Below are 618 nucleotides of genomic sequence, written 5' to 3'. Positions count from 1 at the left end.
CACTTCCCGCGGCTAGGAGCAGGCAGCGAAAGGAAATGAACGAGGATGCGGGTGGGCGTGGGCATCGCTAAGTGTCAGCATAGGCATGGCAAGGGCGGAGGGTATGGGTGGGCTTGGGGCCGGGCGGAGCCTCTCCCTCTGATGTCATCCGGCTGACAGTCTGTCTGTATGCTAATGAGCTTACTGTTCCCTCCCACGTGGACGCTGTGCTTAGCCTCCTCACCCTCTCCTCCACTCCTATTTTCATAAAAACGAAACAGAAAGCTTCTCTAAAAAACAACGTTGATTCCTTCGTAACATCGAATTGCGGAGAAGTCTGACCCTCTTCATAACGAAAGCCATTCCCCGTCCACCACCCTCCCTCCCGCGCCCTCCGCTGCCACCCCTCCCGCGCCCTCGGCCGCCCACCCCTAACGCGCCCTCGGCCGCCCACCCCTCCCGCGCCCTCGGCTGGAGCGACGAGGCGATCCGGGCGAAGGCGAACGAGATCTCCGACGCGGCGCCGGTCCCGCCGAGGCCTCACCTTTAAACCGGCGCTTCAATCACCCCAACAAACCAGGCAATCACCGCGTAAATAAACCCCAAATCGGGCCAAATAAACAAGCAATCTCCGGGCCA

The sequence above is a fragment of the Penaeus monodon genome, chromosome 32 (assembly GCF_015228065.2).
Source record: "Penaeus monodon isolate SGIC_2016 chromosome 32, NSTDA_Pmon_1, whole genome shotgun sequence".
Taxonomy (NCBI): domain Eukaryota; kingdom Metazoa; phylum Arthropoda; class Malacostraca; order Decapoda; family Penaeidae; genus Penaeus; species Penaeus monodon.
Note: the sequence above shows the minus strand (reverse complement) of the source record.